General features: G+C 43.0%; 1 protein-coding gene across 1 annotated transcript in view; it reads left to right on the forward strand.

Moving 5' to 3' along the window:
- The first annotated feature begins 6,640 nt into the window (after positions 1 to 6,640).
- Positions 6,641 to 18,266, forward strand: part of PACSIN3 (protein kinase C and casein kinase substrate in neurons 3) — a 32,566-nt gene continuing 20,940 nt past the window's right edge. The window contains exon 1 of the mRNA XM_056851552.1: positions 6,641 to 6,659. The gene's annotated coding sequence lies outside the window, so the exon portion shown is untranslated. The remainder of the gene's footprint in view (positions 6,660 to 18,266) is intronic.

The following is an 18,266-nucleotide window of genomic DNA, read 5'->3' on the forward strand; positions in this document are numbered from 1 at the left end:
GAGGTCCCTACAAGCTCCTGCACGGCGACCCAACTAGAACCTCTCCCTTTCGTTCCCTCCCCCGCAAGTTTCAGGAAGATTTCTAACTAAGAAGGGAAGCAAGAGGGCGGCGGGAAGAAGCACTTCCGTGCTCGGAACGGCACAGAGGAAGAGGAGCGCCGCGCTCGGAGAAAAAGGACGCCGCCCGGTCTTGCGCGCCTCTGTCACAAGCGGCGGGGAGGGAAGAAGCGCAGCGGCCAGCGACGCCCCTCACCTGCTCTCCGGAGGCCTAGGCCGCGCCCGCCCCTGATAAAGCCGCTGCTGACCGGGCGGCCCGCCTCGCGACTGCATAAAAAGGAGCGGGAAGGCGTTTTATAACCTGCGAGTTTCATAACCTAGCCCCCGGGGCAGAGAGAGAAAACGGCGTTGGAAAGGGAAGGGGGGCGAGCCGTTCCCGCCGAAAAGCCTCTCGCCGAGTTCCGGCGGGGCCTACGTGTGGGCGCGGCGCGCTCCGGTCGCCTGACGAGGCTTCGGCGCCCTCTTCGACGCGCCTGAAGGAGGCGCGCGGCGGGAGGAGGCCGCGGTTGGAACGGCCGTTGGCTCCCCAAAGGGAAGGGGGATGGTGGGACGCGGGAATCTGAGGCGGGAACGTGAAGGGGCGTTGACGGTTTCGCGCGGTGCGGTTAGGGTTGCCAACCTCCAGGTGGTCTCAATTGACAACAAACCTATGCTGAAGATAACGGAGTTGCCAATAAACAACAGCACGTGGCTCTGGGATTACAAATAACTCAAATAGAATGATATCAGGTACTGCAATCTTCATTCATATAATGCTCATCAATAAATCAAAACATATTATATACATAATTATATACATAACATTATATACAAATAACTCAAATAGAATGATATAAGGTACTGCAATCTTCATTCATATAATGCTCATTAATAAATCAAAATATACACATAAACGGAAAGCAAAGAGTCCCAATAGGAATTAATGTTCATTCCAATAGGAATTAATGTTCATTCCAAATCCCAAAGGAATTAATGTTCATTCTTGAATAAAAACTGGGTGGCCCGTATGGGCAACCCAGTTTTTATTCAAGAATGAACATTAATTCCTTTGGGACTTGGAATGAACATTAATTCCTATTGGGACTCTTTGCTTTCTGTTTATGTATATAATATGTTTTGATTTATTGATGAGCAGCTTGCATTGCTTTCTTCTCTCCTCCATTTCATCCACACAACAGCCCTGTGAGGTACATTAGAATGAGAGTGCGTGACTGGCCCAAGGTCACCCATAAAGCTTCCATGGCAGAATGGAGATTCAAAGCTGGCTCTCCCAGATCCTAGTCCGACACTCTATCCATTACACAACACTGCCAAACCTTTAATTAAAGCAGAGAAGAATGGCACCGTGCTGCCGAGTAGTGTGGTATTATTTTTTGCTACTTTGTTAATTGTGAGAAAATGCATGCTCTAGACCTGGAGGTGGGCACATAGGCTTGAATCCTATGAATGAGTTCTGGTGTGTTAAATACTCCCTGACACAGAGCGCACTTCTTGTTCTGCTAACACTTCTGTTTGCACAAAAGCCCATTTAAAACCATTGATTTCTGGCAAACGGAAGTTTTAGCAGAAGAAGTGTACTCCATGGCCCAGACCATCTAGGGAGCGTGAAACTCATTCATAGGATCAAAGTACTTGCTAAGAACTATATTAAAACCGAAAAAGAGTAAACAAAATCCACAAAATGGCAGAGCATTTTAGAGTAGGAGATGTAGCCTTTCTGAGACCCCATTTCTTTTTCTTTTTTGCTTGCTTATTTGGCAAGTTGAAGAAGCCCCCCCACCATATTTGAATGCCACAACAGGGAGTGGTCAGCCCTTACAAAAATTGCTTTTAAAAATACAAATCACTTCCTTCCCCCTCAAAAACGGAGTAGACATGGAGGAACTGGAAGCTGATGTCACTTATCTTCCAACGGGTGTCTGTGGCACACAATGACATTGTATCCTGCTCACTAACATGATGGAAGTGACTGCTGGGGGAAAATGCGCTGGGTAAGCTGACACCCATTTTGGATGCTGCTGGAAAGGTTTAAGATGAGTCATTCCTAAAGTGCTAATCTGTAGCACCCCAGGGGTTACTCAGCCTGATTTGTTCCTGGGGTATATTTACTTCAAAGACCACCAGGTTCAGTTTCTGTAGTTGGATAAAAATGCTTCAATTTACAAGTGTGTGTGTGTGTGTATATATATATATATATAGAGAGAGAGATGTACTATTACACACACACACATATACACAAACATACATACACTATATATATTTATATGGGGTGCTACTGTGTGTGTGTGTGTATGCAAAAATAGAACAAATCCTCCTAAATCCCAAACCTTTCTATTAGGGTTGCCTGGTCCCTCCTTGCCACCAGCAGGAGGTTTTTGGGGAAGAGCCTGAGGAGGGCAGGGTTTGGGGAGGGGAGGGATTTCAATGCCATAGAGTCCAATTGCCAAAGCGGCCATTTTCTCCAGGTGAACTGATCTCTATCGGCTGGAGATCATTTGTAATAGCAGATCGCCAGCTAGTACCTGGAGGTTGGCAACCCTACTTGCTACACCAACACTTATGCAAATTAGGATTCTAATAATACCATGCCAATTACATGAACTTGCAAATGCACACTGAAAAAAGTTATCCACCAACTATTTCTACCTACATGTCAATTCAGAGACCCGTTTAAAAAAAAAAACCTTCCCATTTCATTTTGTACCTTAAAACAATCAGAAGTCACTAAGGATTTGTTTGGGCATTAATAATATTTTTAAATTAATACCAGCCCTCACATGATCTGTCTACAGAAATGCTGTGGGGATTAAAAGAGTTTCCAACACAGAACCTGTGTTAGGAAAACAAATTATTGGACAGTTTTATCTTGACAGGAAGGAAAGAGCAATCAACACTATCTGTTAAATCACTGACACTGCAAATAAGAGAGAAGGAAAGCAATCAAGTCCAAGTGTAGTAATTGCAGCCAGCACATTTAAACTATGATTGATGCTGATGCGGCAACTGATTAAATGGACCAATCAATTAATTCTTTCAGCTCCAATTCTTTGTGTCTTGTTTTAAAAAGATTGATCCTTTGAATTAAAAGGCATACATGGCTGCCATCCATTGACTACTTATTCTGAAGTAATCTAAGTGAAACCTACGACTGCTCTTGGTTAAGTGGTTCAATGCAGCCATTGTCCTCAACGACCTATGGATTAAAACCACAGCAAATTGTTATTCGCTAACAGCAAGCTGTCCAAAAATGTAAACATTTTATTTTGTATCCTGCTCATAATCCCTGAGGTACTCATTATTTTACAGCCTTGAGAAGACTACTACTAAAGGGAATGCTTTAGTTGAGATTAGTTGAGATTAATCAATACGTTTTTACTTTTTATCAGATATTCATCTGAATTTGCTTTGACCTTGAAAAACCACTATGCAAAATATATTATTTTTCAAACATGTGCAGCCTTCAGTTTACTTGAAAGTAAGTCTAACTATGTTCAATGGGACTCTTCCAAATCAGTGTACAATTATGTCAGAAACCAGAGGGAGAATAACTACTTCGAATCCTACAGAGAATAGCATAAAGAGCAATAAGCTTCAATAATATTAGGAGATAATACGAGAAGATACTAGAGAACATATTCTAATTACCTCAGGGCCACACATCAGCACACAGACTTTAGATGCAGGATCTCAGTTTTATTCCCTGGCACTTCCATTTAAAGGGTCTTGGGAACCAGGTTTAAGAAAGACAACTGCCTGAAGCCCTAGAAAGTTGCTGCCTGGCACAGAAAATAGTGAAAGAAAAAAAGGAGGGGAATAAACCCAACCTAAAAACAAAAGCTGGGTACCCAAGGTTGGGTGAAAAGAAAATATATATATAAGTCTATGTATAAACACTGAAAGTATAATTTATTAGAAGCGCTATGTAAAATTTAAAATTATTTAAAAGCATTAAAATAGCACAATGGCATATCCTGAGATTGATAACAATCTGGTCTTGTTCCTTGATCAGCAGATCACACTTTCCCAGTGTAGAGATTAACAGGTAATATTTATGTCTGCAAATCGAGTTGCTCTTAAAGGCTCAAATATAGTTGTTGATGGGAAAGTTGACAATCATAGTTCACTTCTGCTCCCTGCTTATGGATAGTGCCTGTCCTTATAACCAAGTGTCTATCTTTAGCAAATTTCATCTATGAGTTACTATAAATGAATATATAAGGTGGGAAATTAAACTGAATTGGTGTTTAAGAACGCAGAAAGCTTATTCTTAAAGCATTTCAAGGACTCTTGGAGGCACTTTTTGGAGTTTCCCAGGCGGTATGAATTAGGTTAGCCTGGGAAGAGCTCACTTTGAGTTCAGAGCTACTTGGGTCTGAGTGCTGATACTCCAGAAGCAGCAAGTGGAAGCTTGTTTAAGGATCAGTGAAACTAGCTGGGATTTGAAGTACTCCTTAAGCTAACAGTGAATGACTCAAAGCAAAATCTAAACAATGGAGAAACTCAGCATTTAAATCTGCTTAAGGAAAACTGAACTGAATTCTGTAATTCCTAGAGGTTGTTATTTTATTACCAATTATATTGTTCATGGGTGGTGTATTCGTTTTATTGTTAACTGTTTAGTAAATAAAAATTATTTTGGCAAAGGGAATGGGGTGTCCTTGCAGTTTTCCTGAGAGTACAGTTGAGGTTTATACTCTTCCAATAGGATTTGCACAGGAGTCATGTTTCAGGATTTGGTTTTACAGTTCTGATATTTTGATTCCCTACTTGGGGACAGGAAGGTATGTAAAGTCAGATCTTCTGGAACTAGGATGACAAACGTTCTGGGATCTTGTCACTATCAAGGCCTATGGATCTGGAAGAGTAAGGCTATTTGATTTCATAGGATGTTTAGATTGAGTTTCAGTGGTATGAAGAGGCCCCACAAGGAATCTATCTAGCTGCTCTTGGCAGCCCTGTATAAACTTTCTCTGTAATAAAATGTACTGCAGCAGATAGCTAAGGCAATTTAGATGAGTAGCCATATTATTCTGTAGCAGCAAAATAAAACAGGAGTCCAGTGGCACCTTATAAATATTGGTTCCCCTCCAACTCTCGTTTAAAACCTACATGTCCTGTACCACTTCTAAGAACTGTGCTAGTGAACAGAGCTCTTGTTCAAGGGCTCTGGCCAGTTCTTTTCCCCCAGACCCGTTTTGTAGAGGCCAGGCCCATTAAATGACAGCTTCTCCCTACACAAAGGAAGCAGCTTTGGAAACAGGACAAGACAAGTAGGGAATAGGGTTGCCACATCATTGGGACACGTGCGGCACCAACCCAACCTCTTCGATCAAACCTCTCGGTGCTTTGCGCCGGGGAATCAGGCAACCGGATGGCGTGCGTGGGCAACGGAGCCGCAGGAAAGGTGACTCGGCTGTTCCAGACTTCTTCCAGCGCTTGTTCGTGCACTGAAACTCGGAGAACGCCTCTCTGAATCACTTTTCCCTCCCTCCTTTGGCCAGGAAAGAGTCGAGTCCCTCGAATATCATGTTCCAAGCCCGGGCGACGGCCCCTCTGCCCTTTGTCCCATCACGGGGGAAGCTATTCATACCCACCTACCCTAGTCGCCTGATGCTGCTCTGTTCCCTTTGCCAAGTGTTCTCTCCCTAACAGAACTGTCGTGGCCCATGGTGAATTTCTGGAGAGGTGCCTGGGCTTACGCCTGTTTTAAAACCACGCCGGTGCCTGCCTGCCTTCCTCCCCGTGCCTGGACGTGGGAGGTAGGCCCCGCACTCTGTGCATGCGCAGAGGCGCGCCGCCTCCGGTCCCTCCCCAAGTCGGAATCTTGGCACCGAAGCCGGGTTCCGGATGCGAGCCCTGGCTGCGGTTCTGCCGCTACCCTCCCCTTCGGGGCGGCCAGCGCAGCCTCCCCTGCTGCCACTGGGCAGGGCCTCCCTTCATCCCCAGAGCGACAGCAGGCTAATTGGATCAGAAGCTCCCTCCCTCTGCCTGGAGAGCGCAGGGACCTTCGGCGCTCTCGCCTCCTCCGGACCGCCTCGCCGTCCGCGCCAGGCCTCCGTGGCTCGCCGTCTCGCAGCGCAGGCCCGCCTACCGGTGGAGAGGAGGGGCGGCCCCCCTGCCTGGGCGCCCACCAACTTGAAATAGGGGGAGGGGCGAAGAGAAAAGGCCCCTGTCGTTTGCGCCGGGGGGGGGGGGGAAGAAGCTGACGGAGAGAGGCGGACACCGGGAGGCAGCCTGTTGCTTCGGCGGAGCGCCGGGACTGGAGCGCAGTAACGTGGAGAGGTCAGTTTCCTAGTAACCTTTTCTCCCTGTAGGCTGCGGTGGAGCGCGAGTCGTGGCCGCGTCTCCAAGAACGGGATCTTTGGGGGGCGGGGAAGAGTCGCTTTGGGTGGAAAGTGGGGAGGTAGGTAGGTGGGGGGGGGCAGGAGGGCGCTGCTTCGTGCGCGCTGTCCCTGGGACCTGTTCCCCAGCAATCGCCCGGGCGCCTCGTTCGCTCCAGGCTTCGTTCTGAGCCGCGGCTGTGGCGCGTTCCGGAAAGCCTCCCCGGAGGAGAGACAGAGCGCGATTGTGCCTCTCGGGCCAGCAGCTGCAGCTTCAAGAAGGTGACGACTCCATGGGATGGGATGGGATGGGGCGGGGAAGTCAGCTGAGCCGCGCTTCTTTCCGCTGAGGAGGACCCGAGCGCGGCCGGGCAGACGTCGGAGCGGGTCCTCTCTTCCTCTGCCCCCTTGCTCGTCAGGAGCCATTCGCTGCTGGCCCTTGAGTCGCCGTCGGCCCTCCGGCCTGAAGCAATTCAGCAGTGGAGCCGCGACCTCGGCCTCCCACGTTGCTCTTGGCTGGCTGGCGTCCCTTTCGCTGGGGCGGGAGGTAGGTAGGCAACAGCTGTTCTCCGGGGAAGTGGCCACACCCACCTGGGGGGTGCATGGGGGGGGATCTTGCTCTGCTTGGCGGGACCGAGACGGGCGCGCGGAGTTTTACAAGTTGACAACGCCTCCGATGCCTCGTATCCGTATGATAGCTTTATGTCTGTAGAACAATTTCATGCCACCTCTCCAGGAACCTGCCCTGCTGGTGTCCCCTGCATGCCCTTGACTGCGAAGGGGGGAGGCCCTCAGGAGGTGGAGAATCCTGCTGTGGAGCAAACTCCTCCAATTGGCGTATGGTGGTGGTGATGGGGGAGACATGAAGCTACGGAGCGCCTTTTGTGAAGGCCGTGCGGTGAGCTGCTTCCCGCACTGAAACCTGAGCCAGAGGGCCTGCAGTAGAGTGTGGCGGTGTCTCTGTTGAAGGGAGTAGGTTGCTTCAGCCATCGGTGCCCCCCATACTTCCCATTTCAGGGGCATTGGAGCAAGCGGCTGTCTTGATGTTAGGAAGTAATAATCTCTCCTGGATGTTTTATACCAAATGGTGTTCCATAACTTGTAAATAGAGGCGTTTAATTGTTGTAGCTAAACAGGATGGAACTAAATACTGTCTCCAGGTAATCTGGGTGTTGATTGTTAAAAAGTGGGTAGCCAAAGGTGGTCTCCAGACAAAATCGTTCTGTCACATTTGTGGGCTGGAGGAGTACTTTTTTTCGAACTGTTGCTCTTTCACAATTAAATATAGGTTTGAACACATACACATGAACACATGACCTGTTGCTCTTTCGCAATTAAATATAGGTTTCTAGCCCATGTCTTCTCAGGGATCCAGGTGGGTGACATAAATAGGAAAAGACAGTCTTGCAAATGAAGAAATATAAGATGACCCTTGCCTCCCCAGTCTTTTTGTCAAAGGAGAGAAGGTGGAGACACTGTTTCAAACTGTATTTTATACAGAAAATTAAAGTGGCAAACCTTGTGCCTCTAATGGGATTTGCAGTATCTACTGCTGTGTTGATCTGTCCAATGAAGCTGAATTGTGTAAAGGTCTAGTCGAGTGGCATTTTAATTGAACATTCATGTTTACCTGGCTCCACAGATTTTGGTAACCTTGGCAATGAAGGAAATAAATGAATATGCTTTTTTTGGTTTTCTTGTACCAGGTTTGTAATGCTGGGTTTCTAATATACCTGGAGGGGAAAGACCATCTGTGGAATGTCCTTACCTGGTTGCAGAACAGGTCAGAAGCTCCTCAAAGGAATTGTCAGAGGAGCTTTGCGGACTATACAAACCAATCAACCAGTTAAACAGCTTTTTGTGCCAGCTGTGTTTTCCTTACTTGTTGCGCTTAATAAGATCTATTTCTTTGAAGGGCTCGTCAGAGGGAGGAGGGAGAAAGCCACAAAGCTGCTTCGAACATATACTTCTGAATTTCTCCAGATGCATTCCCAAATTGCTGGAATCCTGCTCGCATTGTAATGTTGAAGCATGTCCATTGTTTAATAATGGTTGCGAGTACAGACCTCTAAGAGAACTCCACATCTTGCTTGGAAAACAGCATGTGTTCCTTTGGCTAGTGTTTCTGCCTTCCCCCCCACCAAATGAAGCATTTGCCAGCTATGTTTCAGAGAATAAAATAACAACTGCTGGACGGAGCTTCCTGTTTCTAGGTGTGAATTTATCTCTGGGTGGAGCAGAAGTGGAATTCTTTCTATTGCATTGCACAATTAGATCTGTTTTGGTTCAGGGGAGCGTTTTTTGCCTCAGGTTTCTTCAGCAGTCAACACAGACGTCCCAGAATGCTGTCTCACATATCATAATCTCTAACTAGGAAATTATTATGTCTGATAGGGTTGCCAGGTCCCTGTTCACTACTGGAGGGAGGTTTTTGGGGCAGAGCCTGAGGAGGGCGGGGTTAGGGGAGGGGAGGAACTTCAAAGCCATAGAGTCCAATTGCCAAAGAGGCCATTTTCTCTAGGTGAACTGATTTTTACCTGCTGGAGATCAGTTGTAATAGCAGGAGACCTCCAGCTAGTACCTGGAGGTTGGCAACCCTAATGTCTGAACTGTCTTGCAAGTGTATATGTCACCATGGGTATAGGGATTGAATAGCCACTGTATGTCACTTCAGATGTTAATTTCTTGTTGTTTGAAACGGTCTTCCTTAGTAAAAAATATGTGTACATGGCTTATATCCCTTCAGCATCCTTGGTCTAGGCGGGCCTGCTGCTCCTGAGACAACAATGAGCGGTCTTCCACTTGCCCTCTTTTTGTGGCCAGCTGCTCTAAAATGCATTTTAGTGCCTCTGTACCTTTACTACCTGGCATTTAATCCAAAGAGGAACATAGCAGCGCCTGCTCCAAGCCCAGATTGTTTCTGATGCCTTAACTGTAATGCTTCATTTATTATAAGTTAGCAGCAGTTGTTTCTTGAAAACTTAAAGAGAAAGTGAAACAAGATAAACACAAATTATTGCCTATAGGCACCAGGTAATTTTTCACTGACTAAACTATTAGAAGTTAGATTCTTGTGGTCTTCCATGCCTACCCAAGGTCGGATCTTCTAGACCAGAAATGGAGGGGAAACTCCTGGGCACTATTTTAATTAATCAGAACTTTGTAGCTGGATTTGCTGCTATTATTATTATTATTATTATTTTCAAATTTATAACCTGCCCTCATCCCCAGCAAGCCAGGCGCAGGGCAGATAACAATAATTAAAACATAAATACATCCAATATATAAATCCAGTACATCCTTAAAACCATAATCATTAAAACCCTACTCAGATAGCCTTGCCCTGACCTGGATGGCCCAGGCTAGCCTGATCTCGTCAGATCTCAGAAGCTAAGCAGGGTCGGCCCTGGTTAGTATTTGGATGGGAGACCGCCAAGGAATACCATGGTTGCTGGGCAGAGGAAGGCACTGGCAAACCACCTCTGTTAGTCTCTTGCCATGAAAACCCCAAAAGGGGTTGCCATAAGTCGGCTGTGACTTGACGGCACTTTACACACACACAGATAGCCTTTACTAAACCTAGGTTCCACAGCAACAAATGTCAGCAGATCAGCCCCCCCAATTTCAAGATGGCGGGATGGGGAGGCCAGTAAAGATGGATCTTCTTGCGACTGTCCTCAGTTATAGGCCTAGTGGAATAGCTCCGTTTTACAGGCCCTGCGGAACTCCTATTAGTAGATCACTTTTGTAAGTCTCATAGGCAGGCTAAACGAACCTTTCTAGTTAGATTTCTCTTCCATGAACCCCCTCCTGACAGGAAGTAACAATTCAGCCCACTCATCTATATTCCTTTCTTGTCATATGCTAGCTTAATGCACAGACTGGTTAGTTAAAGAAACACACCTATTATGGGAGAGATAATGGGAACTTTCTGGTATATTAAAGTTTTGGGGGTAATGGGAGTGAGTGGGATTAGGGAGCTATTGAGACAGTACAAACATAAATTGCGACATTCGTAATGTTATTTATGAGCGGTGCATACATATATAATTACTTTTGCCTACAATATTAATACAAACCGAGTCATGTATTTTCCTAGGCTGTCATTCATGTGTTGTTTTATACACACATATACCATTAATAAATGGCACTCTGTATAGATAGTACTGACTCAGAATGCAGTGCCTGTTTGGCTTCATTGTGTATAGCAGAAGATGCATATGTCTCACCAGATAAATTAGTGTTCTACAGTGGTGAGTCTTTATAGGAAAGGCTGATGTGGTCTGCCTGCCTTGACTAGTACCAATTTCATGACAACTTTAGTTAGAAAAAAGTCTTTGCTAAAGTGTTCTGATGTGCTTCCTTCCTCCTTTGGGAACTGTACACAAAACTTTTCTGCTACTATTTTAACATTCTATTATATTCTATTCATATTTTAGAGTGCTTTAACCATGTATTTGTTTCTACAATCCTTATGTTTCCCCTCTATCACTTCTATAAGAATATATTCCTCACCAGAGTAGGCAGACTTAACTTCTCCAAGACTGTTAAATTGAAGGGCCTATTGCCTATACAGAACTATGGCTTTGGGTTCCATTAGTAAGAAGAAAAATTGGCAAGACTTAATGTAATGATCTACATGTGCTGATGGATACTACCGGTGTACACAATGCACACAGCTTTGGGGAAGTTTATTCTCTGGTAAGAGGCTGATGAAGCAGTTAGTACCTGAAAACTCAGTTCTGGCTGCATGAATATCTGGAATTTACTGTGAGTATTCCCAAAGGAAGTATATTTTGTGTATTGTCAAAAACTGAATATGCCTATGCTGGCTGCAGTGATGACATACTCCTAGATCCTAGCCAAGAATACTTTCATGACTTCCAGTTTTCTTATAAATTGTTAGGTAACCTGCGAGTAGTCCTCTTCGATAGATTTAAACTAAGATACAGAAGGGTAAAGCTCTCATGTAACAGAAGTATCGTCAGATTAAGGCAGAGCTATGTAGTGAAGGAGTTTCGAAAAATCAGACTTTTCCCTAACGCCTTAACTGTATTACATAGTCAGTGTAAAGGTTCCTGTTGATATAGCTATGTATATTTGGTTAAAAGATAAACTGAAATCTCAGCCTAAACTATCTGTTGCCAATAGCAACTACTATGTTTAAAAGGGCTTTCAGGGGGTTCTTAATTCCTAGAGGTAGGATGTGAGTGAAATTGCACATTCTTCTGTTTTCTAAGGGTTTATTACTAGGACCCCATGATCTTGTGGGATAAGAACTACTGAGACTTCACAGTCTGTAAATTATCTTTGGGGGATGAGAATCAAGAGTACCAAATGCAGAGTTAGCTAGAGAAGCTCAACAAAGAATAGTATCAGATTTTGTTGTTTTAAAGGCCAAGCAGGTTGCTTCTCAGGTGTTCTTCCCCCTAAAACAAGGATGGCCAACTGATGGTTTAACAGGCACAATCCAGCCCACAAATCCATTTCATCTGGGTACCCAGCAGATCTACTAAATTTTAATCTCACACACTTATTTTTAAGAGTATGTTTTCAAAAGTTGGCAGAGATTGCTTGCTCAAATGGTGCATCATTGAATGTTGGACATAGCTGCTTGGACATGTGCTCCATATCTCTGAAGATCTTGTTGGTAGATGATTCCAGCATCATTACACAGCTAAATGAACACCCAAGAAGGTTTTGGGTTGGGCTGCTAAATTAATTTCATAGATTATAGTGATCCTTAATATAAAATGGCCTTCCTTGGTGTTAAAAAACGCCCACCTTTATAGTGGCATTAGGTGGATACTAATTAGTAATGGTTCTGGTGGAAGGCAAAAGGAGGTGAGAATGCTGGCATAGTGACCCGTATCTGATCCTCACCTTGTGGAGGAGGTGTAATTTTGTTCAGCATTGACCGCACACTACCTCCTGGATTACTTAGGCAGTGACAGGGCCAATAATGCCAAGCCGTGTTGAACTATCAACAGGTTAGCATAGGATTAATTTAGTTCATTGACAGGAGACTTATAAAAGTGTCTATCGTAGCACTTGCTTTAAAATAGGGCTTTGTCTTTTAAAAAGTTCTTTACTCCAGATCTTCACAATCTCAGTAATGCTTTTACTTTAACCCATTGTAGTAATGCAGGTGAGCTGCCTTAGTATATTAACATTTTCTTTGTCAAAGTGCTGGAAACTTTTGCATGCATAACTTATCATAAGTTAAGACAATATATGTATACCACAAAATATGAAATGGCAGCTTTAGGTGAATAGAGACTTAGTAAAATATCTTAAGGAGGCTACATAGAAATAGGAGTTAAAATTATTGGTAATTGCACCCACCAGTCCCTATAGGCATAGGGGGTAAAATTGGGCTAGTATCCAGAGTCCAATGGATTATGTTAAATTTCCAGCCACTTCCATCAAGCACATTATATGATTAAGTCCTTACCACATACCTCTTCAATAAATCTCTTCATTGATTAAAATATATCAATCTTTAAGGTGTCACAGGACTCATTTTGTTTTAAAATACCTTTTGGTAGGCCTTTACAGATTATTACAAATAAATTGGAGGGTGGACAAGAATCTGAGCTAATAGCTTACTAAGGCCTCATGGAAGTTCATGGCTTTGGTGAACTTTATACAAGAGACTTCTTAGTTTCTGCTTTTAACTACAAACTTTGTAATGTGTGCTTCAACCTACCTGGTATCCACTTTCAACCATATTAGTTCTTTGCAGTCCTAGTGTCTTTATATTTTCATAGCTATTTCTAAGCTTGACCTAGTCAAGTACTTAATGCGTATTAATATTAAATACATTTATTTACTTTATGTATTTAATATTAAAAGTTAAGCACTGTATAGCATAGGAACCTTGCATCTCAGGTGTGCATAAATTTACACTTGAAGTCTACAGTGGGGAATATTTTGCATGATCAAAAGTAATTGCATGTTCAAACTCCCAGTGTTGATAGCCCTGAGATTGACAGGTGATTTTGTTTTATCATAGGTTCAATTAACATGTTGCCAACACAATACATTTAAGGGCATTCCATTTTTTCCTAGTAAATTTTCCTAGAGCTTTATCTTCTGATATCGTCCACACATTCTAGCTACAATCTTCACACTGCCGTATCCTTGGGGCACCCTCTTCTACGGCTGCCCATATGGCAACAGCTACATCAGAGGATTTTTCTGTGTTTGGTACTCTGAAATGGCCTGCCAAATGGGCATGGTAGGTCCTGTCACTCACTGCATTCAGGAAATAATGTAAAGTGTTTCATTTCAGAGGACATGCACTATTTTTCAATAGATTCATCTGTGTTTTGAACCTGTACGCTGTTTTTAGCTTGTCAATGGACGGTCATTTTTGTGTGTCCTTGCAGCTTTTTGATGCTTGTTAACCGACTTGAGTCTAAGGTGATAAGGAGGGATATAAATATTTTAAGTAAAACGAAACAAGATTGGATTAAAATCAAGAAATCTAAAAATAGCATTGTGTGTGATGTAGCTTATCGCAGTTTAGGGTACACTCCAGCCTTGTGTCTTTATCGCCTTTAAAACTGAAGTCAAGATTATCTTGGGTTTAACAAGTTCAGTAACAGTGGCCTGCATCCTACCACTTTATTAAGCAAAGTATGAAGCTTTCCATCAGAGGAAGAGCCACTTAAGCTGGAGGAAGCTTTTCCAGTTTAAAGTAGGAGACCACCCAGTGGGTTTAAGAATGTCTTCATGAGGCGTGCAAAAAATGCATGTAATTGTCTTTACTGAAATGGCATGGTGGAACTATTTTGTGTACTTTGGTAATGTTTTCAGTTCAGACAAATATTTCTCCACTCTTACTACCTTTTTAAATATAGTTGACTGTGCCGTTTCATCTGAGAAGCTCAATAAAATGAATATATATTTTATTTGCAAATGTAAACTTTCCCAATAACTTTTTAAAAAGTTTTAACAGAATGTATATATGCAGTTTGTCTAGTCTGTGGTTAGCAAAATGACTGCTGTAAAGGTGATGATTGTTCAGATTACTATTCTGAAATGGTTAAAAAAAACACCGTGGACTCTAAGGAATGAAACAATGCAAAACAAAAAATCACCTATTATGATTTTTCTTGCATAAACTCTTATTGCTCACTTTGTTGTGGGATTGGTTTATTGCTGTGCATGCTTGTCAGTGTGGGTGTGGAACAACATTGCAACTTAGCCTGGCCTGTGTTGAGCTTAGAGGAGGAGTTCTCCATGTTCTTGATAAAGAGTAGGTGATTTCATTGTGTAGAAGCAGGTGATGTGGTGCAGTAAGTTCCTAGGTGAATGCATTCCTCTATATTTACCTCCTATTTTTGTTTTAGACCCTAGGCTTTTATTCTATTTCTCTGCTTCTCTGGCTATGGAGGTTCCCTCAAAAATGCTAGTTTTGCATGGCTGATATTGAAGTTTGGCTATAGCGGTTACTAAAGACTGCTGTTCTAGTAAATGTTCTAGTAAATCATAGACCTTAGTAATAGTCACACAGAGCTCACTCTTCGTACATCTGCTGTATGTTGCCAGTATATAGAGTTGTCATGCTCAAGAATAGTGACCCCAAACTAGAAACATCTTGAAAGTCATCATATCTACTTATAATGTAGATGACTGCAGGCAACAGAGGCTGTAGGTTAAATATTTTTCATAACACTGTCAAACAGAAAAGACCTGAATTGTGCATACTGCAGGCCAATATTTTGCCTCTGGAATTAGGACATGATTCTCCAAGTGGAACCGTATGCTCTGTGGGTGAGTAGGAGCAAACATACTAGTAAAATGGAGGAGAGGAGAATGATATAAGCCACTTTGGGTCCCCAATGGGGAGAAAGGCAGAGTATAAATGAATTAAATCCCTAAATACATGGTGCACATTAGCCATTACAACTTATTAAAGATTATGCCTGTCGAGAATGGTAATTATTACACACAGTGAGAAACTGAGTGGTAGTTGAAAGGTTTTGGTGCAAGGGTTGTAATGTGAAGCGAATAATGGCGATTCTTCCTCTTGCATAATAATGATGAGATTTTTCCTTTAAAGGCAAACCCCCGGCAATTGTCCCCTCTGCCTGCCGACCACCTGAGGGTCGGCAGGCAAACGTGCGTGTGTGCATACCGTGCACAGCACTTCCGGTTTAGAACCAGAAGTTCCGCCTCACGAGGGTCCTTTACCTCTTAGTTTGAGTGGTAAACTGCCGCTTTACCACTCAAACTAAGAGGTAAAGGCCCTTTGCGTGGCGGCACTTCCAGTTCTAAAGTGGAAGTGCTGCACGTGCGTCGGCGCGCACACACGCACATAAATGCAAAAGCCTCCCGCCAGAGGAGAAGAGGGACCTGGCAACCCTATCTTGAACCTATGAGCTCAGTACTTTACCCAAACAACCACTATTATTAGTTCGGTCAACACACCATCTGAATGCACATGATTGTGATTTTTAATGTATTCATTGCTTTCATGTATGTAAACCTTGTTTTGCAGTTATAGGATATCTCATAGAAGCTGTATTGCCAAGGGGTATGCATTTGGAAATAACTTCCTGTCCCAAGATCCTGTCTTCCATTGAAGTGAATGTAAATACTGTCAGGAGGAAGCTTAAGGCACTTTTCTACAATGAGTGCCTTATTCTTAAGCATTATGTTGGCACAATGATTTTTTTTTTAAAGGAACAGTGGAACAGTTTAGGGAATTGTAGCATAACTTCCTCTTTAAAGGGATTTTAGAAGGGTATAAGAATAGTGCAATCAAGTTGGGAGGAAAATAACATGTTTTCATTCATTCCCCCATCAGTGCCCATTTACAGTCCTTCGAACTTAGTAATTTTTCTTTTTTAAAAAATATAACTTTCTAATTCCTGCACAAGGTAGCTTCCGGTATATTTTAATGTCAAAGATACAATGGTGTAAAACACATTACAAAAAGATATACCTTTTAATAACTACTGATCATGTCAAACCAGACCATCCAGCAGTCAGTAATTGCCTCTGTAATTGCCAACAAGGGTTTTGCCACCAAGTACTAAGTCATCTTTTGCAAAGGGATCAAATACTTATTTCACTCATTATAATGCACATCAATCTCTGACTTTTGTCTTCAGGGTTTCTGGGGTTTTTCCTGTTGTTATTCTGTCTCTCACAGCTACAATAAACCTGCCATTAAAATTATGGACTGGTCATTTCTTCGTCAGAGGGCAAACGGGCAAATTTAGCAGGGGATCAAATACTTTTTTTCCCTCACTGTAACCCTGGTTACTGTATCTCATTTTTGCTCTGGATGAGTGAATCAGGGCCTAAAATCCGGGCACTGTATGCCCAGAAAGTGTGGTCCTAGGCCAGGCTGTGGGCAGCTTTGTAGATACTGGTTTTGAGGAGGAAAGGCTTAGGAGAATGCTCCTGCTTGCTTGAGTGCTCAGTGTGAAAGATGTGGCCTGGAAAGCACACCTTGGTCCCCAGAGGTAGGGAAGGTATGGGCTGGGTTGTGGCTTCTTCAAGGCTCAAAACTAGGTCTCAAATAACTTATTGCCCAATTTGGAAAAGCATGTAAAGCGAAGTTCTAAATGTTCACCCAAATTGATAGCTTAGTGCAAAAGGGTTCCAACTAAAAAATTATATTAGGGTTAATAAAAAGGTTTTTTAAAAAAAAAACACCAATAAAATATATTTTATTGTTACACTGTTCATTTTGAATGCCAAGTAAGTAAAACCGAATATTAATTCTAGACATGCCGCTTTTCTCTCTATTGAAGAGGAAGGCAACAAAGTCATCATTTGTATAGGGTGCCAAAAAAACCTTGGGCTGGTCCTGAAAATAGTGCTTATATGGCAGGCTTAGTGGAAAATCTGCTTGGGTACATGGCTGACGCAAAAGCCCATTGCAGAGCAATTTTCAAACTAAAGGAATTGGTGGAAAAATCTCAAATGGGAGACAGAAGAAAACATGAACCTTTGTAAAGAAAGAAGCAACCAAATTGACTTCTTGGCCAATATATGTATTTTGCGGTACTTCACAATCGAAAGAAAATCAGTTAAAACTGGTTTGCTTCTTACTTGTTGAAATTTTTAGATCTTTATATAAAAATCAAATATGCCTGTGATGTGGGTTCACAGTACATTGGTTTTATTTAAAATGCAAAATTATTCTGCTCTACTTGGCTCCAGTAGTCCCTTGGCTTAGTTTGTGGCATCGTTCTTGAACATCCTTGCAAACAAGGAGAATATCAGAGTGAAACACAGGAATTCTAGACTACTAATAGATATGTGGGCAGACAACCATTCCTTGCAGTCAAATTATAGTTCAGCTGCTTCACAACGAGGATGAGGAATGTATAAATCCATTCCTAGTAATGATCAAATACAGAAAAGCCTCAGGGCTTGTGCTCTAACAAGAAAAATGTAGGTTAAATACTGGGGGGAACAATCTGGCATTGGTGTAAACTATCAGTTAGGAGACTAGACCAGCACAGCTTTAAGCTTATACAAAGTCAGTTGGATACTTATCCACTCAGGGAGGGTTTGGGTGGTAAAAATATTCCCACAACAGTACAGAGATTGGAGGGAGGCAGATGGGCTACTGTCCCTTCCATCTTAAAACATGCATACTCTCCCTCTCTCACACTCACTCACAAACCTGTTGTCAGGCTTTCATAGGCAAGCTTTCTATTTTAGAATGAAAAATGCACAAAACACGCATGGCAAAATTAATTCTAAGCGCACCGCAGGGTTGGCTTGTCCATGTGGAGATGAGTCAACATAAGCGATACCATCATATATCAAGAAGTTTAAAAATATCATGACTGCAACTGATGAGGGCAGCAGCTTGGAAACATTAAGCCTAGATGCTATAAGTGGTGGGAAATGGTGCTA

Source organism: Euleptes europaea, chromosome 6 (genome assembly GCF_029931775.1).
Source record: "Euleptes europaea isolate rEulEur1 chromosome 6, rEulEur1.hap1, whole genome shotgun sequence".
NCBI classification, from domain to species: domain Eukaryota; kingdom Metazoa; phylum Chordata; class Lepidosauria; order Squamata; family Sphaerodactylidae; genus Euleptes; species Euleptes europaea.